We start from the raw sequence: 22458 nt of genomic DNA, 5'->3' as shown, positions 1-22458 counted from the left end.
GGGCCTTCCACTGTTCAAAAGCCTGTTTGGCTGACAGGATGTGCTTGTTAATATCCTGTGCGCTTTCTGGGACATAAGTACAGTATTCATCCCCTATAAGGGCGCACACCTCGCCCTGGGAAGCCACACTTCCACCCAGGAAGTGTCCACATATGTCTTCATGATCACAGATCAGATGGTATTCCTGATGCGTCTGTAAGGGCAGTGGGCCAAGTCTGATACTCAAGATCACTCCGAATGGCCATCAGCTGGTCATTCAGGAAATCCCGAATTCCTAAACATACTAGATTCCACTGCAATGCCTTCCCAGCCTCAGTTATATTTAATACCATCTTTTCTTGGTGTAGTACTATAATACACCTGTTATTTAACTATTCTCAGGTACTGTCAAAAGGCATTCCCATTAAGAGCATACATTATTAGTCATTGGAATGGTTTCAATATGGGTAAAATTTTTAGTAGCAGAACAAACTTTTGGGTACTTGTTATTTAAAATCCAATTAGAGAGAGCTATATATATGCTGAGGGATTTATCCAAAACACAGGGCGCAGCCTGTAGAATAAACCCCAAAATCCATTCAATACCACATTCCCAAACATGGGTCCCACAAATGTCCTCCCACCAGTGTATAATTCTTTGTTTCTTCACCAGGGTCAGTTCTTAATGTCCTTTCTAGTCAGGAATTCCTGGACTTTGGCAATTTCAATGGAGCGAGTGTTCCTTCTTCTTTTCCAAAACAGTCGTGGTACAGCATCCTACAGGGCAGAAGTTACTAGCACATAACCCTGTAATGGTTTTGATTCTTCTAGAAAAATTCAAAGGCACAGTAGATCTGTCAGTGGATAAGGGAGAGGTTACTAGCACGTCACCTTGTACTTTTTCCCTGCTGTCCAAAAGGCACAGTGGAGCTAGAAGGTGAAATAAGCTAATCATCAGTAGGAGAATTCTCCTGATGTGAAGGGGTCTTTTTGCAGTGAGAATCTTGGGTCCAAGCAGTCAGTCTTTGGCACTTCACAGCAGTGTTGGTAGTCACCGGGACTTAAGGGCCTTTCCAGCATGGAGCCAAGGCAGTCTTTTGTCGGTAGACCTTTACATCAATCCTGTCTCCTGGTTCCAAGGAGTGGCAGGGCTGCTAGGGTCTTTAGGTAGCGCTTCTTTACCTGTGAGAAAAGAAACTTAACACATTTCATTAGTGCCTGGCAGTGTTTTTCAGATTTCATAGCTGTGTGGGAAAATTCAGGCCCTCCTTTTCCTGGTTGTTAGCCAAGTCTTAACTGTGAGCAGTGTCCTTGAATGGAGTCAGTGTCTTATCTATAGCCTGAGCTTGCTAGCTAATTCTTTTTTTCCAGTTAACTCATTCTGTTCTTTGTTCTTTTTCCTTTCTTGTCTTTTAACCTGCAAAGGAAACTTCCACTTTTTACTCATACACCTTTTTCCCAACAATGAAGACATAAACATTGTCATTATACAGTACATTAGTCTTATTATTTAATATATGCCACACACACCCTTTTACTAAAATAACCTTATTACAGAGCTTTGGAGCAACAAGCCAGGACAAGCACACCCACTTTGAGGAGTTCATTCAATTTAACCTCTAGTCCAATAGCTTTCCACCATCCCCAGCCCTCTGGCTAGAAATCTGAGGTAGCCAGAAAGATCCCATATACAATATGGGGAGTGGGTTAACTTTTCATGTCCTTGCTTTCAAAGATTGTTGGTATGCAAATTTTAACAACAATTTTTGCAATTAACAGTTTGACCAATGAAGTTTCTTTTCCTTACTTAAGGAAATGCATTAGACTTTAGTATATTACATTCTTCTAATTTACCCAAACGCTTTGTATTCCAAGTTGAACAAAACAAGTATCCGCATTTTAATTTAACCTTTTTGTTTGATTTTAAACTAGACTATTTTATAAAAATATTAAACACAAAAATTCCGGCCACAAGACAAACACCACAAGACAGAACATAGAACACAAAACATAATTTCTATTGTGCCAGTAAATGCATGGTATGTTGAATGCTGTTCAGCTGGCATCAGTTTTCTCTGATTATCTGAAAGACAAAAAAAACCAGAGGTCTACCCACCCCTTCTGGGCAGACAATCATCGCTTGAAATATACAAATACCCTTGTTGACTTCAGGCAAAAACAGAGGAATTACCCCATATTTTCTTGTATTTGTTTCATAGGCAGCCCAGGTTTTCAATTACATAACACTGTATACATTCTTCAGCTAATTTAACTAAATTGTTCATAGCCAAACCAAATGATTGCAATCCAATAATTTCTTTGCCTGAATTTATTTACAAACATTTCACAGACACCAAAAACCTTTTTTTTTCTTTAGCTTTTTCACAAAGTTCAACTGCTGTTCCCTCCAGCAACTACAGAGTTAACTTCTCACTCTCCCTTAAATCACTTGCTTGTCTCCCAACAGCCACTTTTATCAACTTAAATCACCATTCCAAGTAAGTCCTGGGTATTTGAAATCCCCATGCTTACACTTACTGACTCCTTCCTTCCACTACACCCTTAAAGTTTTCCAACCTGTTTTCCAGTCTCTCTCTCTGTTGCCTGTCTGCCTGGGCCCGATCCTGCTTTTCTTGCTGAACCGTCCCTTCCATGGGCACCAACTTGTTCCACTACCAGTTTAGCTAGGAGGATGGGCTTCTCAACTAGCCCCCACCCTTCCTGGTCTCTTCCCTTAAACATTCTTACTCACAAGACTACCCAAGTCCTCCTTCATGAGGCTTGTCACCTGGACAAAAACACATGGCCCATTGGGCAAAGGCCAGTTACTTAACATATAATTTAAAGGACTATTCTTAGAGGGTTTACCCAGAGACTCATTCATCTGTTTGACACTTAAAAAGAAAAGAGAATTACACAGAGTGCAGAGGGAATTACAGTCTAAGCCAGACTTTCCCACTTCTATACACTGACTACTACAAGGGACGGGACAGAAGATCTCAATTCAACCTCAGAGCTTTCTCGCACACATGGCTTCCACTCGGAGGAATTACAAACAAGAGGTTCAGTTCGGCCCACACTCCTAACGTCCAAATGAACAGAGCAGAAAAACAACAGTAACCAGTTAAACAGAACAGAACCAGAACCAGATAGTGTTTCCTTATCCTGTTAGGGCTCACTTTTACTCATGCAATTCTCAACATATAACACCAACAGTACCAAGCAAAGCAAACATAAAATAACAAGGGTAAAACAAATAGATGGTGTAAGTTCTGCAGGGCTCCCCTCTTCTTAATTGCTCACCAAACTGTGACAAATTTCTGTTACCAATCTATCCCTTGTGTCAGGTGATCAGGCTGACACTACAGGATCGTTGGGGGAAGATAAAGAAAACACACCATATAACTGAATTTTAAAGCTTCATTAATAAAATAATAAAACAACAGAGAGTGTTGGGAATGCTCCCTCATCACTCAGGAAAACCTTAATGCCCCAAGCCCCTTTCATACCCACACACGTACGTCCAGACTGGCCACTTCTGTGTATAATGTTCAGAGGAGGGGGAGAGGTGGACAGGAGATTATCCTGTATACAGCTTGTCCAGAATTTCCAACATGCTTTTGCTCTTGGGAGGGCTGTTCTCTTACACCCTGGAATTTCCTGCGGCGTCTCTTTCAGAGATTCCAGTCCAGGTCGGCTGCCTGTGGCTTCTTTGGTGTCACCAAGCCACACCGACTCCAGGGTCACAAAGGCACACTTACTGGACAGTTAAGCTTTGCAAATGTAATCTCAGTTCTGTAACTTGTATTGCCTTTGGTTCACCTCTGTCTATATTTTTTTTTTCACAGCCAGCTGGGGCTGAAAGCAGCCCCTCCCTGCACCAAGCATAGTCCGCGCCGATTCCTGACCCTGAATGCAGAACAACCCCCCCACCCTTCCATCCCTGGGCCAAGATGATTTTTAAATTAACCCGTTCCTTTCCTCAATAGACAAATTTGCTCATGCTGTGTCAGGGCTTTTTGGTGATTAAACGCTCCTCTTAGATGTATGATCTTATCTAGATTGAAGTACCTTCTAGTGGGCATTGTTTAGATGGATTTTCACGCATGTAAATATTCCAATTCTCTAAATACCTGCAGGCTGTTGAACCATAATATACGTACATGTAATATGCTGGGGTACTCTTAGGGGGTGAGATGGAATGTTTAGATTGCCCCCCACCCATTTTCCACTTACACACACAGGGAGGGTGCCCTGTCCGCACTAGTGGCTCATAAACTAAGGATTTTTCCCTACAGGGTACTCACACAGGAGAGGCTAACGAGGATGGCCACGACCCTCCTCCACCTCCCTGCAGCAAAGAGCGTCGGCTAGTCTCTGGGAGATGGCGCCGCTTACTCTGATTGCATCCAGTCAGATGATCAGACTGTCAGTAGCCCACAAGGAAAGGGGAAGGGAAGATGGGTACACACACTCCTAGACCCAGGTAGCTTCCTCACCGGACAATGCCAGGCCAAGTCAGCCCACCATGGGTCGGACCTCCTAAAGATCCACTAGTTACCGGGCTTGCGTTAGAGTAGTCCTGGTCACGAGCTTTTGCTTCACAGGGTACTCTGGGCGTCTTCCGGTAACAGTCACTCATATTGGCCCCCCCCCTTTTTTTTTTTTGCAGCCACAACAGGGAGAGAGTGCACTAGGACATAGGGTCTCCCATTCCTAGACAGGTCCCTCCTTTGTCCCTGAACTATCCCTAACCTGCTTTTGGATCCTTGCACTCCGCCAGACAGGGGGAAGAACAGGAGTTACGGTTTGTTTTTTGTTTTTGTTTTTTTTTCTTTTTCTTTTTTTTTTCTTTAACCAGAGCTTTTCATACAAACAGTTTCAGAACCAACCTGTTCACTGACAAAACAGGAGTAATTGTACTGTAATTTACTGATCCTTCAGGTGGCCACCTTTCCTGACCCTTTAATTTGTACTGAGGCCAGTCCACTGTACAAAACCTTTGTAACCTAGTTTTGGATAACGGATCCGATCCAAACACCTTCCAATTCTCCAGAATGCATTCTAGGGGGGAGCACCTTGCCTTCCCCACCTTGCTCTGCCTCTGCCTCGTGTCGCAGGTAGATGCTGGGCGTCCCCAGATCCTAACAGAGAAAGTCCGGACAACCGGACTGTTCCTACCTTATCCAAGGGACCGGTTCCTCACCGTCGCCCACAACTGCTTCTCCACTATTTGAGCGCGTTGCACCGTTGTGCCCTCTGAGGTCGCTCACACCGCGTCTCCGTCGAGGCCCCTGGTGAAGTCACCGGTGTGCACTGGGCGTCGGTCGTCACCACGATCCGTTGACCTCCAGGAGGGATCCAGGCAAGGCTAATTTTTGCCTCAGCCCACCCAGGGATGCCAAAAACTGTTGCAGACACAGCACTGCCAGAGGCAAGCAACAGTGGTTCGTTGCCTAGAGTGCTTAAGCGCCAATAAACACACTAGGGTGGAGAAGCAAACAACCAAATTTATTTGAGCTCAAATAAGGTGCCAGGGAGAAATAACAATCTCAGATCCTGCACACCTAAAACAAGCAGTTTCTTCCTTTTATATCCCAGTTGTTTACTACAAAACTTTCTTGCTGACTAGCTGATTTCTTACTCCCCCCTCCTTTCCCATACAGCTGCAGTATCTTCTCTCATTCAATCTTTTGACTTCCCTCTTCCTTCCCCCCTCTCCGCTGCTGAGACATGTACACAGTATCTTAAAACGGCCTTGAGCGGGCTTTAGCCGAGCTTCAGTGTATTACAGCAGAGAACTGGCTGTTACAACCAAAACTAACTGCTAACACTACATTTTTGCAGCTGTTAGTACATTAGGTTACACAAAGTGTTTAACATGAAGGAACATTGGTTCATTAAGACCTACAGCAGAAGGGCTTCACTGACACTTGTGGTCTATCACCTTTTTGAGTTACCTAGGGTTATGCCAGAGTGACACCAACAACTGGGAGCATTTCGCTGAGCCCAAAGCCCCTGGTCTGACACTTTAGTGGGTTTAGAACAGCCCTTTTTATGCAGCACAATCAGCATTTGAACCCAGGACCTTCAGCACTAAAAGCCTGAGTCTCCACCTCTTAATCGAAAGGAGCAGCTTCATTAGCTTGCAGCAGCAGGAGGGTCTTATCTGATTAGACAAGACACTAGAAGGGGACACAGCATGCTTAGCTAGTGTGCTACATGCTTGTGTAAAGTAATGACCATGTTTTATTTCTATCAGTGAGCTGAGAACTGTTTAATAAGCACATTTCATACAGTTTAACAAATAAGCAACATACATGCATACTTAATAGGCAGGTTCCCAATGTCAGAGCTTCTCAGCCAGCCACTATAATGCACTCAATAAACACCACTCACTAACCCCTTATCATGAAAGGGGCCCTGCTACTGGCTGGAGGAACTCCACCTCCACAGTACAAAGGGAAGGGTAATTTTATGGCTCTGCGGCTCTTAATAACATGGTATAGATAGGCCAAAAGGAGCAGGTGCAGGAGAGGAAAATAAGAGCAAGAACAATTAATATCAAATACTCAAAGCTATTTGATTTCCAGTTGCAGTGACAGACATGGTCATGACATCCTTCACTGCACAGCATCTCACTGTCAGGTTCCATCAAAGAACAGGAGGCTGATGCTGCCAGTCCTCCAGACTCCAGCACTCAGACTGGGAAAGTAAAGAGTGACAGGCAAAGCAGTCACTGGGGTGGGAGGGTGGGGCAGCACCAGGAGGGGTCCTGTCCCCCAGGCCAGAACCATGCAGTGGAAAGGCCAAACAATCCAGATTAGATAGGAGCAATGTGCATGGAATCATTGCGCCCAGTTTGTCTGGCTTGGCAGATGCACGGATGAGCTCTGCATTGCAACATGGAGATTATCATTCATAATTGTTACTGAGTGACCCAGCACATTTTGCAAATCTCAAAGTGCTTTTCAGAAGTACAAGCAGTGCCCTTCACCAAAATGCGGAAGTTTCTGGGGTGGAAGGCAGCTGCTATTTATTAAGTATCAGAGGGGCAGCCTTGTTAGTCTGGATCTGTAAAAGCAGCAAAGATTCCTGTGGCACCTTATAGACTAACAGAAGTATTGGAACATGAGCTTTCGTGGGTGAATACCCACTTCGTCAGATGCATGTAGTGGAAATTTCCAGAGGCAGGTATATATATGCAAGCAAGAATCAGGCTGGAGATAACAAGGCTAGTTCAATCAGGGAGGATGAGGGCCTCTTCTAGCAGCTGAGGTGTGAACACCAAGGCAGGAGAAACCGCTTTTGTAGTTGGCTAGCCATTCACAGTCTTTGTTTAATCCTGAGTTGATGGTGTGAAATTTTGCAGATGAAGTGAAGCTCAGCAGTTTCACTTTGAAGTCTAGTCCTGAAGTTTTTTTGCTGCAGGATGGTTACCTTTAAATCTGCTATTGTGAGTCCAGGGAGATTGAAGTGTTCTCCTACAGGATTTTGTATATTGCCATTCCTAATATCTGATTTGTGTCCATTTATCCTTTTACGTAGGGACATCTGCTCTTGGCAGTGGCTGGGCAGCGGGACAAATCTGGAGGCAGCTCTGGGCTCCTGGAAAGAAACACCCTGCAGGTGGTGGAGCAGAAACAAGGGATCCTGCCACTTGCTCAGCCCGGGAGAGACAGGGTTGCATTTAGTGCTGTAGAGCAACCCCTAGTGGGCAATCTAGGAACAGCAGCCATGGGCCAAGTGTTGAGGGAGTTGGGATGTCTCCCGACCAGAAGCAGCAGTAAAATCAGGAGATGCTCAGTGCAAAATAGCAAGAGACAAAACCCATCCAGAACAGGAAAATTGGCCTCCAAGCAGCATCTGGGATGAGCATCAGACCGGTGCTTCTGGAGCTGCCATGGCTTTTAAATAAAAGATGAGGCAGAGCAGATATGTGCCTGGGGGGTGGGCAGGGACATGTATAACAGTGCTGTTGGCACTGGGAGTCTGAGCTACATCAGTTATTTTCCTCCCACCTCCCACTTTGTGATACTAGATAAACAACCCCAGCTCGCCCATGCAGGCATCTGGGGAAGAATGCCACCTAAGCCCACCACTCTCTTGCAAGTACATGACAGAGTGGGTGAGGCCATGTTTCCAGAGCAGTGCTGAGCATAGCTCTGCGTCCCTGGGATGACTGCAATTCATACCCATGCTAAGGAAGAATTGTATGTGCAAAGTGCCCCCTGTAAAGTGGGTGCCTGTACCAGGTGAAAAGGGGATCTGGATAGAAGATCACTAAAATGACAGCAAATATCTGCATCCCTATTGAGTCATTCCCTGGCCACTCACCCCTCAGTCACAGCTTAACCAAGCTATGCAGATTTCAGATCCCAAGCCTGCCGCTGGTAGCTGTGGAAAGTTGCATTAATAGGCACCCCTGAAGGCAGGGAAGGGAGCACAGGGGAACCTGGCCTTGCATGGATGAGAGCATGGCTGTGACAGAGCTTGCAAGAGACTCCTGCCGCTAGCAGGATGCAGCCCTCAGCCGCTCCTTGTTGGGATCACATGGCTCACACATAGTGCCTGGTCCCTCAGAGGAGGACACAAAAATCCGTGAAGCATTCTCACACCCCAGTTCTGTACCCACTTCCCAGCCCTCCTTGCCCCTATGGGTTTAAATGGGCACTCGGGGAATGCAGGGTCTGGCCCATCTGTGTTACCACTGCCCTCTGCTGGAGAGAGTGCCCCATGTTTGTCTCTGGGACGGAGCTGCAGTGCCCTCTTAATGGCCACAGCCAGGGGTGCTGGAACAAGGTGTGTAGTGGGGAGCTGAGAGCCATGGAACCAAACTGTAAAGCCTGTGTGTGATGGAAACCACTTCAAGCCCGGGGGTGTGACAGCCTCCAAGCACCCCTGGTTCCGGCATCCATGGCCGCAGCCTGCAGCTGAGCCCTGAGCTGGCTGCAGCTAAGTCAGCATTCAGCCACAGCCCCGTGTCCCACGGGTTCTGGGCTCCCTGGTGCAGTTTGGGTGTGAGTTAGTTGATGACCATGGTATATTTCTTGCAGATAAAAGTTCCCTTCCGCTCTCAGGACATTGCATTGCCCTGATCAGATCAGATCAGCTGATTAGAAAGGAATCAGTCCCAGATTGTCTGTCGCATGGTCCCTACTTGATGGGCTTTTGTACTGTTAGAAATCCAGGTGGAGAGATTGTTTCAGTAGTTCTTTGGGCACAGGGCTGTTGGACTGGAGAACATTTGGAGTGACGGGAGGTTCTGATAGGCCAGTAGAACCAGGGCTGATATGGGAGCAGGTACCCTCTGAAATCTCTCAGGATACTGTTTGAAGCTCAGCTCTTTAAATCCTTCGTAAGCGCTTTATTTTTAGCATCCCTTCCGAATGCACCAAGCAAGCCCTGGGAAAGCTGTATAATCTGCTTGCATGGGAGGTACCAGCTAGGCTAGGGGGCAGATCCCAGGAACAATCCCAGGTCAGATGCAAGAGCACCATCCTTCATCCTGCGGAAAAGGGCAAGCCAGAGGGCAATGTTTTCCTAGACTGAAAACCAAGGCCCCCAAATGACGCACACCTGGAACATCCTGTGCTCCAGAGGAAAGACGAATCTACCTCTTAGCGCATTATTTTGGGCTGGTCTGGTCCGCTTAATTCTTTCTAAATCTCCATTGGGGGGCTTATTTGAGATAAACAGCACAGCAGTATTCTGTTTACTGGACAGATGCATCTCTTAATTGATCTGAATTGCTTTACCTGTTTAAAGCCTGTGCAAATGTACGAGTTGCCATGTTTTGTCTGTTGAGTGAAATAAATGGCTTCTTAAAAGTCTCTTGCAGACATCATAGTGTGTGCACAAGATAGATGCAGGGATCCCTTTACAGAAATGCATCTGCTTCTGAGGTGGGAGGCAGCAGCTACTTATTAGCTCACAGCAACACTATGCAATGGCTTCAGAAGTAGAGAAAAGTAGCATAGCTCTCAAGAGCAGCAGAGGAATTTAGGGAGACAAAATGTAGCTGGCTCACTGAAGCAAACACCCTGGCTTTGTTTGTAGGATAATTAATAACCACCATTTTACCCACTCTGGGTACTGGAATCAGCAACTTCTCTCCGTCTGCAGGCGTTTTTTCTTTCCTGCAATTTTGATCATGCTGGTCTTTGGAGTTTCCTTGTAACCAGGCTAGGCACCTCCCAAGTGCTCCCTCATGGCCTGGGGCGGCTCTGCTGGACCTTGCCTCAGTTTCCCCTTCTGGTCACAGCCGCTTAAGAACTCTGCATTACAGTCCAATGGTCATTAAAACACTCTCCCTTCTGGGGTCCAATTTATTTAGTTCTTCCATACATTGGCCCTCCAGGCCCCATCCCAGTACAATGTCTTTCTTCCTATGAAACAGAAGGCCTCACAGCTCCTTCCCAGAGCTGGGTGCCATTCAGACCAGCCCTTTATTCCCTGCAGTATTCACCTGCTTCCTTCCATCAACTGCAGTTTCCCCTGGCATGCATCTGATCAATCTATCTATTTGCCTGCCTGGCAGTCCCACTCCTCCCAGCTAGAGCATTAGGCTCTCACTTGGGCTCCTTTTAAATCCCACACCTGATGCAGGTGTAACAGGGCAGGGCTCGCTGGACAGGGCTGGCTGACCTCAGGCCTCCTGACCCTTAAAGGGGCAGGCTGCCCTATTACATTCCTCTTGGGCTCCTTAGAAAGATCTCAGGCGTTGTCTACGTTTTCTCATTCTGCTCAACTAAACAGAGCAGAACCACTTCCCTACACTGCACAGTCAATCTCTCTCTGTTGCTCCAGAATGGCTGACGAGCAGAGATCGCCTCATAGCACTAAGACCTGGCCGCTTTCACAGAACAGATCATGGCACATTGAGGAAGATGCTCTAATGCCGTGTGATAAACCAGGCCAGCTGAACGTAACAACAAACGGGCAAAGGACTTGTTGCACGTTACTCCTGCTTTTAAAACCTTTATTTTGGCCTTGCTTCTGCAAACATGCATTTGAGCCCAAGCAGGCATTGAGCTGACACTTCTGTATGTCAGTAATTTGTCATGGGTGAGGCCTCCCAGTTATTAGTGAAGCTCTGGTGTTGTAGGGCCCCATTGATGCCCTGCCAAGAGGAATTCTCCCTCCACCTCACATACTTCTTTGCTTCCTGAAGATGCATGAAGGTCTGCAAAGTTTTCTGGGTTTGCTTATTGTTTTAAACCACAATTTCTTTTCTCATTGTCTTTTTAACCTTCAGGAATATCAGCCAGGTCTTGCCTTCCCTCTCCCGTTGCAGGACTCCTCGGAGGACCAGAGAACTGGAGCGGGAGCCCTCAGTAGATTCGAAACATTCTCTCAGTCATCTGAGTTAAACAGAAGCTAACAAAAAGAACCAACTACCTCAGGGTTTTAAACAGCCTAACAGCCCCTTTGCCGCTCCTTGGTAGTTCACACTTCACGATCTGCTGTTTGTGACAGCAGCAGCCTAGAGACTTCCAGAGAAAACAGGACGGACAATATCATTCATAAGAATCACCTGTCTATCCGTCCCCCAACACTAAAAACCACACACTTCAGGAGGCAAAAATCCCCCAACCCATTCCAGGCTCTCTTACCCCATGGGAAGACTCATATGTGGGTGCAAACTGGTTTGTGTCTTTCCTTCGCAGGCGGCCTTTCGCTCAGGAGAGATCAAACTGCGAGGAAGTGCTGGAAAGAATGGGGAGGATGAGCACCCAAGCAACAGGGCAGATCTTCGTGCCCCCCAGCACGTCTGTTCAAGTTGGGAACAATTGCCATGGATGGACTGGACGGGAATGAATGTACGTCTGAGCAGGAGCTCCCTGTGCAGCGAGAGGCTGGGAGGGGAGTGGGAGGCAGGCTTGTAAGAGTCTGTGGCGCGGTGACAGCTCTCAGACACACACACATGCTCGCTCTCTCATACACACAGATGCTCGCATAGCCCTAGCATTTAGAGGCATGGTTTGCCAAGGAGGCAGGTACACTTTAGACTCCGGCTACAACTAACTTGTCTTCACTCCCCTCCCAGCAATATCTCCATCCTGTGGTTTCTAGGTGCCAGGTTCCTGGCTGGAAGCAGAGTGGAGAAGTGGACTCTCCTACCCAGTTCTCGGCAGGCTGCGGTTCTCTCCTTAGCTGTGGGGATTTATGTCCAAAGGCAGAGTGCTCCTTGGGCAGCCGGCCAAGTCATCTGTGGAGACACAGGGCTGCCTTCCACCACCAGCAGCCTGGGCTGAGACAGGAGAGTGCTGGGGTTTGGAAAGGTAAGTGAAATTCAAATCATTTCAGAAGAATGGATGGGGAAGGGAGCTGGGAATATCAGGGGAGGTGCACAGGTTATTCAGGGTTGAGAGAGTGACTGTGAGTTAAACTCTGTGGAAGGTCAGGAAACTGGGAAAGCGAGTTATTTGCAGTGGGGCTAAGCATCACTGTGTAACCGGAGGTACAGCAGGGAGCTCCTTCTGCAATCTACTACATCTGGTGTATAATGCATCTTTCATGGCTCCAGCCACTAAGTACAGCACGTGTTTAAAGTCATAGTTACAGTCAGCCCTGAAGCTGGGTTAAGTATAATCTTGTTTCCCACAAAGCATTCTCTGCAATTGCATTCCAGCCTGATAGTCGGATTTGATTTACCGCCTGCAAATTTACTCTTCAATCAGTTTGACTGCTTGCTGAGAGGTTTATTTGAGGAGGGTTTAAAGGGACAGACACTATGACCCAGAAATGTATTCTAGCCTATTCGTATTTCCTTAGACTGGGCTACTCTGTGTAATCCAGGGCAAAGGAGTCTGTACATTATATCCTCTAGTTTCTAAGTGCAGTGTATGCAAGTATGGATACAGCCAAAGACTTATCTGAAGGGACAGCCCATTGACTAGACTGTCATATTTCATTGCAATGGAATGGGTGCCTGTCATAAACAGATAGCTAAGGGTTAATGTTCTTTTACCTGTAAAGGGTTTACACAGGGAACCAAACACCTGACCAGAGGACCAATCAGGAAACAAGACTTTTTCAAATCTGGGTGGAGGGAAGTTTTGGGTGTGAGTTCTTTGTTCTTTGTCTTGTGTCTGTGCTCTCTCGGCTATGAGAGTGATTTTTTCTATCCTCCTGGCTTTCTAATCTTCTGTTTCCAAGTTGTAAGTACAAAGATAGTAAGACCATAGGTTTATATTGTTTTTTTTTGTATTTACATGTGTGTAGTTGCTGGAATGTTTAAATTGTATTCTTTTTGGATAAGGCTGTTTATTCATTTTTTTTCTTTTAAGCAAATGACCCTGTATTTGTCACCTTAATACAGAGAGACCATTTTATGTCCTTTTCTTTCTTTTTTATATAAAGCTTTCTTTTTAAGACCTGTTGGAGTTTTTCTTTAGTGGGAACTCCAGGGAATTGAGTCTGCAGCTCACCAGGGAATTGGTGGGAGGAAGAAGTCAGGGGGGAAATCTCTTTGTGTTAGATTTACTAAGCTTGACTTTGCATACCCTCTGGGTAAGGGGGAAAAGAGATTAGCTCTCTCAGTACTTGTGTTTCCAGGACTGGAAACAGGGAGGGTGGAGTCCCTCTGTTTAGATTCACGGAGCTTGCTTCTGTATATCTCTCCAGGAACCCAGGGAGGGAACACCTGGAGGGGAGGAGGGGAAAGGGAAATGGTTTATTCCCCTTTGTTGTGAGACTCAAGGAATCTGAGTCTTGGGGTCCCCCAGGGAAGGTTTTAGGGAGACCACAGTGAGCTAGGCACTGTATAAATCCCTGGCTGGTGGCAGCGTATCAGGTCCAAGTGGGAACTAAAGCTTGGAGGTTTTCATGCTAACACCCATATTTTGGATGCTAAGGTCCAGATCTGGGAAAAAATGTTATGACAGTGCCCCCAGAGCCTTAAGAAGTAATTATTTAAAGGAATGACTTATGTGACTGATAAATCTCTTAATTTGCAAAATAAAACCTCTCCTCTCACTCTCTTCTGGACCTTGGTGTGATTTCCTCTCTCCCTTCCGGGAAATCTTTGTGCATATTATTGACACTCGTAAATTGTTCTGATTCCTTATTCTCCACATGAGCTCAGACAGGATTAACAGCTGCTCACCAAGATGCCATAAATGTCCACCATCAAAGTGTTCAGTGTTTGAAAGGGAAAAGATGTTAAAGAAACCAGCGCCCTGGGAGAAAGCAGTGACATGCCAGTCTGTGTCGGTGCTGCTGACTAGCAGGGTTGGAAGATCAGCTGGAGGTGCAGGGGCCATGCTGAATGGGAATGAGGGGAAAAGGCAAACAAAAGGACTTTGCACTGACTGGGTGGGCCACCTGGAACGGGCTGAGAGGCTAGTTCTGTGACTTCCAATCGAGCTCCAGGCATCTGCAGGGTGGTGGTGTAATGGCATGCTAAACTGTATCGTAATGTTCAGCCATGAGGTGCAGTGGGTGTGACACTTTATTAAGCTAACCCTCAGCCAGACCTGGCAGAGCATTAACGGATCTCAAAGTGAGCAACATCTGGAGCATATAGGCAGCTCTGTGGCCAGTCCATAGCTGGAACAGGAACATCACAGTGGGGAGGGACCCAGTCGTAGTGCCCTGGGGGGTGGTTCTAGCCCAGGGAAGACTTGGCACAGGACAAGTGAAGGGATGGCATTGCCGGTTTGAATATCTAGCCTCACTGGAAAGCCCTGTTGCTATTCTAGCACTGTCAGCTGATCCCCTCCACCAGTGCAGCGCAGGAGATCAGTTCAGGGCTGGGGTCCTGTTGGTTCTGTGTAGACACCAAAGATCCACTTGCTGTGAGGCTAGCGGCTTGCCCCAGGGTCCTTGGCCGAAATTTCCCCTCCCCCACACTGCTGGGCAGAGTGATTTATAGATTTTTAAGGATCACTGTGATCATCTAGTTTGAAATCCTTCACAATACAGGCTATAGGAGGGCCCTGAAGGCATTCCTATAGTTGACTAGAGGCATATATCTGTGCAGGGTACCCGTTGGCTTCTGCCCAGAGGTGGCTGCATTTCAGTGCAGCAGAGTTTGCAATGTGCTCGGGATCCTTTGGGTTGGGAAGTAGTATAGGCATTATAAGAAAGAAACTGACCTCAGGAGCCAGGAGGCGAATCTCCTACACCTGGAATGGAGGCTTTAACAAGGAGATGCTGATTAATCATCATCCATCTGCTCAGGGCAGAAAGGTGTTTGGGGCTGCTGGAAACAAAGACCAGCCATAAGAGTCAGTCCCTGTCTGGAGGAGGCTGCAGTGTGAACACCAAACCAGAGCTGCCCAACTTGGGAACACAGCAGTAGCCTGGCCATACCCCCTTTGGAAGGACACTAGGAAGGACACACTCCCATGGGGCATTGCTGCTAGATTTAAGGCTGCTCTGCAGACTGGAGCAGCACAAAGCAGCCTTAATGGGGCTGAGGATCTGGCCCTGGGAGACCTAGGGGAAAGACTTAGCTTAGAAATCTAAAAATAATTCTCATTAAAGCGAGTGAGGGGTGTGGGCGCCCCAGGAGGCATGGGCTGCAGGCGTGAACGGCAGGATGTGTCCTGGAACACCTGGGCTGAGGGAGGGCACCTGGGCTGAGAGAAGGATAGGTGGGGATTGAGTCAGAGGGAACATCCTCTGCTCTGCTGAGCCCATCCCTTACGTGCCTCACAGGTAGATGTAAGTGTGTCCGATTACACAGTCGTGTGCAACGGGGGACAGGTCTCCCTACCCCCACCTGGGGAGCAGCGCATCCCAGACACAGGGGCAGGGAGCCCTGTGGATATGTGTGGTGGGCTCACTACAGCAGTCACACATCTGCAGCCTGCATTCCCCGCCACAGGGAGGCAGAGCCGACAGACCTACCATTTTTAAGGGGCCATCACTTAACTCCCATCATTGCCACATGTTGCTTTGGCCACCACAAGCATGGGGCTTGACGGGTGCAGGAGAGAGGAGGCTATCTAATACAGAGAGAGAACCTGCCTGTTCCTCTCCCACCCCACATTTCCTGCTCAGCAGGTTCAGTGGTCAGCCTGGTTAGAAACACCCAGGTCAGCTCATCAGCACAGGGACAGGTTGCCCACCTAATGCCTGAGACCTTGCTCTTGTCCTTCACTTGATTGATCTATTCTCTGCACTGTGCAGCCATCTGCCGACTTTCTGAGATACGCCCCAGCCACCTTCTGACTGCATTTGCCAAATTCAGATCGGCTGGGACAAGGTCTTCTCTATGTCTTGGACAAGGACTATTGGGTCCTCTTTTCCATAGCTGAGAGATGGCTAACGCTGTTACTGTGGTGCTCCCAATGTTCAGCTCTCTGGGTGATGACGTGACAATGCTCGGAATGTCCAAGTGACTGCAGAGTCCAGGCGACATAGGCCTGGAAGCAGAGTGGCCTACTGGATAGCACACTGGACAGAGACGTAGGAGATCTGGGGGCTAACATCAGCCCTGTCATGTCCACTTGCTGTGCTCAGTTTCCCCATCTGTGAAACAGGCACAGTAACACCGATCCTGCTTTGTACAGTGCTTTGAGATAGACAGCTGGTAAGAGCTGGGTGTTACGATACCTGGGGTATAGAGTCCCCAGGGAGAGCCATACAGTGGCAGCTGCATCGTGGCGATAAGTGAATGATGGATTTCTAACCACAAAGAGTTAGGAATGGGCGGAGCTTTGGCAGTTACCCACATCCCAAACATGCGTGTGCCTGCCCAGGTACAGGAACTGGCAGGACACCTCGGTCATTTATGGGGCACTTATTGAGTCCGTGGACACAAGCTGTGTTTAGCTAGCTATCTCCCTAACCAGTTGGATGCCTGGTAAAAAGTTGCTAGATGGCTGGGGCTTTACATATTGCCTGAGTCTTGCTCCAGGTCCCAGAGCAAGTGAGCTGATATAACTCGCATCGTGGAGCGCAACAGGAAGAAGTGACTCGCCGCAGGGCATGAGCATGTGTATGGTAAAGTAGCCCCTACCAGACTGGAGCCCAGTCTTCTTCCAGCCCAGTGGTGTGTCAGTCCTGCCAGCGGCAACTCCTGGAGCAGACTAGCTGGATGGAACCTGGGAGAAAAGCAAAGATACCTGGCAGCAAAGACCTCCTGGGTTAATTCCTCTATTTCCTTTCTACCCCCAGCTAGTCTGCTGGGCAGCAGGACATATGATGCCTATGGCCAGATCTGGGCCCCTTCACAGGGAGTAGCTGCATGGTGCCTGTTCTGGGTCCTCCCCATGTGCCCCAGTGCCTTGCATCTGGTTGCTGCTGCAGTGCTGATTGCTGAACCCCTGGGCAGCAGCGCTTACTCCTTGCAGGCAGCTATCCATCCTGTTCCATGAATCTTTGCCCTTTAAACAGCAGCCCTTGGAGCAGTGACTGCAGGAGCTGGACGGGCACTGGGGCTTGGCGGAGAATGCGGGCCCTGGATTACTGACTGGTTGCACTCAGCAGCAGCCCACGCCTCTCCTGGTAAGAGAGCCGCCTTTGATTTCTTCTGACCCCATCAATGATGGACGACAAGGCCCGGGCTTGTCAAGCCTGTGCAGTCCAGTGCTGCTCAGTTCTGACAGCCCACTGTCGCCCTGCACCAGGCCTACTGCCGAGGCTGGGCTGAGCACAAGTGCCCAATTACCCATGAAATAGTGCAAAACGAATGACAGCGTTCTGCAGAATATGAATCTGTGCAGCGTGGCTGAGTGATGACTGTGGGGGCACGGGGACAGGATCAGGGGCAGGCTGCTGATATCTGGAGGAGATGCAGGAATTACAAATGCAACAATGAATACAGGCTGGGTAGCAGAGAAAGTCTCTGGGCGTGAAATCGACTGGGCCCTGGAAGGCTGGCAGCACTCACTGTGCTAGCCTTGCCATAGCCAGGTATAGCCAGAGAAAGCCTTCAGCAAGCAGGCAATGGAGTGGCTGGGACCTACCAGGCCTCACTGCTGTGATCCTAGTCCCTGATCCTGTTTTCCACCCATCCTGGCTTCTACAGGTGGGCATGCAAGACTTGTTCAGATCTAAGCCTGGTGTGGAGCATGAGGGAAGAGAATCTAAAGGCATCCCCCTCTTCCAGCCCTCAGGGCAAGGTGACTCTCTCACAAGTCCCCCACATGAGCAGTACTCTGCCTGACCCTTACCTGGGGCAGGGCACAGAGAGCAGGGAGGGCACAGGGAGCTCGTGCACCAGGCCAGGAAGAATTCCAGTGCCTACCTGTGTTCAGGGGAGCCCAGTGGTGGCTCTTGCCCTGCTCCCCTGGATACGTGCCTCTGCCCCTCTACACACTGGCTGGCACAGCTGGTGGACCACATGGTGGGGGAGTGAGCTGCATCCCTTCAAGGGGGTAGGAGCCGGCAGGAGGCCTCAGTTTGCCCCACAGCATGGCTGTTAGGGTTGTCAACTTTCTACTTGCACAAAACCAAACACCCTTTCCCCGTCCCTTCTCTGAGGTCCCACCCCCAGCTCACTCCATCCCACCCCTCTGTTGCTGGCTCTTCCCACCCTCACTCACTCGCTCATTTTCACCAAGCTGGCTCAGAGGGTTGGGGTGCGGGAGGGGTTGATGGCTCCAGCTGGGGGTGCAGGCTCTGGGGTGGGGCAATGGATAAGGGGTTTGAGGTACAAGAGGGAGCTCCAGGCTCAGGGACAGGGCTAAGAGGTTCGGAGTGTAGGGCTGAAGTGTGTAGGCAGAGGCCTGGGGCTAGAGCAGCTGTTCCCCAGCCAGTAACCCAGTGCCCTGGGGGGAGTCCAGCTCTACTCGAGTGCCAGCCCAACAGGGCTCGGTGCCTCCCTTTTCAGGGCCCACAGCTGGCCTGACGAGCCCCCCAGGTGCTTCAGGTTGGGGCTGATGCTGACCATAGTTCTTTAACCGCACCATGGCTGGTGGGGAAGGGCTTTCTGCCCACAAGAGCCTTCAGCAGCCAATCAGATTTCCAGTGTGATGGCATTGCCCAGTTTCTCTTCGGTGTATAGACACCTCCACGTGCATGGGAAAGATGGGCTTCCACAGTGGGACTGCAATGGCCAACCTGCTGCTAGACAGAGCATGTCCCCAAGTGCTCGGTGACGCGGCTCCAGCACTTGTGTTGCTTCCTCAGTACACTTGTGGCTGGAGAGCAGCACCCCTTATGCTAGGATTATCCCTCGATGTTATGGAAACACCGTTTGCATCCCTCTTCTTCTCCAGCTGCAATCTCATCCACCCTCCCTCCCGATGGCTGCCTACTGGACAGTGCAACAACAGCTGGGACTCAGCCAATGCTCAGGGTGCGAGTATGCGGCTGTTCTTGGCTAATGATTTGTGAGATCTTAGTAGCCCACAGAGAAATGGTGCCAGGCCCACATCCAACCCTCCCAATGCAAGGGACAGCGCTCACCATTGACTGCACTGAATACACACCGGGGGAATTTTTGTGTTGGAGAGGGACATGTTGACATGTTGAGAAGATTTCAGGATGTCCATTACAAATACATACACATCCTGCCATGGCTAGTGCTTTTATGGGAGCAGGGACAGTGGAAGGAGTATCCACTGCCCCTCGAATCCTGACAGCTAGGCAGTACCGGGACAGTGGAGAGCACACCTTATTGCTCCTCTCAGGAGTCACACGCTCACCCAGCTGTGCATATCACAGCCAACATGTGTATTAGCTGTCTGGGACATGGGACATCTAGGGATGTGCAGAAAGCACAGGACAGTGTGGGAGATGGGCACAGCTCCTCACCTTCTCTCGAGTGCTTCTGATGAAGGTACAACCCTACACCTCCTAACAGTTGCGGATGTGGGATCATCCACTCTGAATGTCACAGTTGTATTGGAGGGATAAAATGTTTACAACTGATATAAATCCTCATGCTTCAGGGCATAACCCAGTCACTAATGGGTGGGGGCAGGAAGAAACTTCTTACACTGGCAGGGATATGTGCAGCTTCCTCTGCAGTAGCTGGTGCTGGCAGCTGTCAGAGAGAAGGTATTGGATTGGCAGAGCACTGGTCTGCTGCTCTTGGTCAGCAATCCCCATCACAGCCTATCAGACTTAAGGAGGTATATAAATCACGGCCAATAACCCTAGCAGCTATAGCCCACCTACTCCTCTAGCAGTAACATGGTGCCCTCCTGTGCAAGGGGACAAGGCTTGAGTGTTGGGCTCTAGAATACACCAGGGATGGGAAGATGCTAGAGACTGGGCTCACCTGGTCTGTCCCAGGAATCAGAAGCTGGGGAGCAAGAACCACACTTCAGGGCACACCTCAGCCTGTGGGACTGTGGCCCAGTTGTCTGGCTGAAGGGCACTCACATACCAGTCCCTGTCAGACCACCTGGTGGTATTGCACAGGCCCAGGGTATTTCAAGGTGCTCTCAAAGTCCTGTGAGCCTGGCTTGCAGGATGTGAGGTGGTGCTGCTGGAACTGGGAGCAGGATGCTTAGCGTGGGCGGTGACCTTGGCACCAGTGGCATCTGTAGGAGCTGCCCTTCGCATTGCCCCAAGTGCTCACCATTGCTCCAACTCTGCCCCTATTGGCTTCAGGGAGAGCCAAATTAGGCCATCATGGCACAGTGGAAACTCCCGCCCCTAAGTTTTACCTTCCTCCCTCAGCCAGCACAGAGCCGGAGCTGACAGCACAGCTCCCATGGCCTGCAGCGGAAGCAGGAGCAGGCCCAGAGATCACATTAAGACCAGCCACTTCCTTCTTTCTGGTTGCTTCCTGGGTGGGTTAGACCATGAGTTGCTCCAGCTCCGCTGGCTGGCCCTGCCCTGAGCCAGTGGTGCCTCCTGCTCTGAGGTCGCGGGGTCACCGTCGCTCACTGTGTTACCACACCCAGGTCCCTGCTCCCTGATGTCCTGAGACCATCCTACTTCACCTTTCTCCCACTGGCTCCTTCTTTGGCCCCTGCAGGCTCCTGGATGTCAGGGCGCCCTTCATTTCTCTGCCCTCTGTCCCTTTGCTCCTCAGTTCCCCCTCTGCGCCTGAGGGCCCCATACAGCACCAATAGCAACTGGCAGCCTGTGTGAATCCCAGGACAGCTGATACAAGCCCCCATACAGGCTTAGCCTGCTGACTATGGGGCTCAACACATGCTGGGCTCCAGTCAGCATCCGCTCCTGTCCAGCTAAGGAAGAATAGAGGGAGAAGCCCTTCCCGGAGTGAGCTGATGAGTCTTCCTTCCTTAGCTCTGGAGAGGCTGCTAATCGCAGCTAGTCCTCAGTGAAACGCACTAGCAGAGAGGGCCCTGCATGCTGAGTGCAGTAGACATGCTTCTCCCTGGGGAGTCCTGCACCCAGGGCTGATTCACTCCTCAGCTGCGCTCATGAAGGGCAGAGAGGGCTCCAATTAAAGCTGGGCCCTGGGAGCCCTGCTGCTTTTCCAGTGCCCAGGAGGATGGTGGCTGCTAGAGGTGGGTTCAAGGTGGGGAGATTTGGCTCCAGATTCCAAGCACCCCAATGGTCAGGGTCTCTGGAGCAGGTTTGGCCAAAGGCTCTTTGCTGACTGGTCCTGCTGCGGGTAGAAAGCATTGAATGACAGGAAAACAAAGGGGTGGCTGCCCAGCTCCTCCCTATGCTCCCTTGGGCTGAGCAGGACACCCCGTTACATTGCTTTGTGCCCTGCTGATTGCAAAGGGGTTTGCTCTGGCAGGGAGGCTGAGTGCAGACTCACTGATTAGCTCACCAGCCCCCTGGTTGTTTGGCTGCAGCTCAGTGCTCTTGGGACACCTGCACGGCTGCACCCTATACTACGTGTGTCCCGTTCACTGGGCCAGCATCCCAGGGGACATTGCCCCTAACCACTCGGGGGCTGCAGCGGGAGCTAGCACTGCAAGGATTAAGAGCAGCTAGAGTTCAGATCAAAATGGGGAGCTGCGTTTGCCTTAACAATGGCCTGAGAGCCGTTTAACCCCTTCTAGTCTGACACCAGACAGATACCCAGGTGCTGCAGCTGCCATAATGTCACTGCTGAGCTTGGACCTGCTCCAGGAGAGCGCTGGAGCTGCCCAAGGAGCTCTGGTGCCTCTGAGATGCATTCCCCGTTGCCCCCCAGCTGGGCCAGCAAAAGGGAGGGGAGAATTTGGTCTGTGGTGCAGATGTTTCCCTGAGCCTGCTGGTAGCTGTGACTCAGCTCGCTCTAGTTATCAGAGACAGGGTGCCCCATTTCACACCATGACTGGCAGGAGCAAGAGCAGGGGCAGAAGGGATGGGTGGGCCCAGTGAATCCTCCCAGGCTGTGCCAAAGGGTGGGGAGCAGTCCTGTGTCCATGCAACACTGTAGGAGGAGAGCAGCAGTCCTGGCTGGGCTGTGGGGAGGGGGCATCCCAGGCTGTACTGCAGGATATAAGGATAGTCAGCATGGATTTATCAAGAACAAATTGTTTCAGACAAACCTAATAGCTTTCTTTGACAGGGTAGCAAGCCTTGTGAATGGGGAGGCAGCAGTAAAGGTGGTGTATCTTGACTTTAGTAAGGTTATTGATACTGTCTCAAATGACCACCTCA

At 49.6% G+C, this 22458-nt stretch overlaps 1 protein-coding gene across 2 annotated transcripts in view; it reads left to right on the top strand.

Moving 5' to 3' along the window:
* The first annotated feature begins 11922 nt into the window (after window positions 1–11922).
* LOC115659211 (glucagon receptor-like) overlaps window positions 11923–22458 on the top strand; it is a 34575-nt gene continuing 24039 nt past the window's right edge. For both annotated transcript variants that reach the window (XM_030579119.1, XM_030579118.1), the window contains exon 1: window positions 11923–12263. The gene's annotated coding sequence lies outside the window, so the exon portion shown is untranslated. The remainder of the gene's footprint in view (window positions 12264–22458) is intronic.

This window comes from Gopherus evgoodei, chromosome 10 (assembly GCF_007399415.2).
Source record: "Gopherus evgoodei ecotype Sinaloan lineage chromosome 10, rGopEvg1_v1.p, whole genome shotgun sequence".
Classification (NCBI taxonomy): Eukaryota; Metazoa; Chordata; order Testudines; family Testudinidae; genus Gopherus; species Gopherus evgoodei.
Note: the sequence above shows the minus strand (reverse complement) of the source record. Positions and strands in the feature narration are given on the sequence as shown.